The sequence below is a fragment of the Penaeus monodon genome, chromosome 15 (assembly GCF_015228065.2).
Source record: "Penaeus monodon isolate SGIC_2016 chromosome 15, NSTDA_Pmon_1, whole genome shotgun sequence".
Classification (NCBI taxonomy): domain Eukaryota; kingdom Metazoa; phylum Arthropoda; class Malacostraca; order Decapoda; family Penaeidae; genus Penaeus; species Penaeus monodon.
The window spans coordinates 25506469-25506708 of record NC_051400.1 but is presented as its reverse complement, the minus strand read 5'-3'; the positions used below and the strand labels follow the sequence as shown (position 1 = coordinate 25506708).

Below are 240 nucleotides of genomic sequence, written 5' to 3'. Positions count from 1 at the left end.
TCGCCAGCTGATCAGTTTAACTTTGCTTCCCTCAAAAAAGTAAAAAATTAATTTTTCCAAAAAAATGAGGCTTTTCTGAAACTACGAATGCTTATTTACATCTTAAGCTGTGGGTTTTAAAAAATGTACTGGGAAAACATGTTAAATTTGTTGCATGACACTTTGAACACCGAGATATTCAACATAAAAAAAAAAACACTGATAAACAACATCAAAATGAACACACGGACAAATCAGTCC

At 31.7% G+C, this 240-nt stretch overlaps 1 pseudogene; it reads right to left on the bottom strand.

Moving 5' to 3' along the window:
• Positions 1-240, bottom strand: part of LOC119582275 — a 4116-nt pseudogene that overhangs the window by 3584 nt on the left and 292 nt on the right.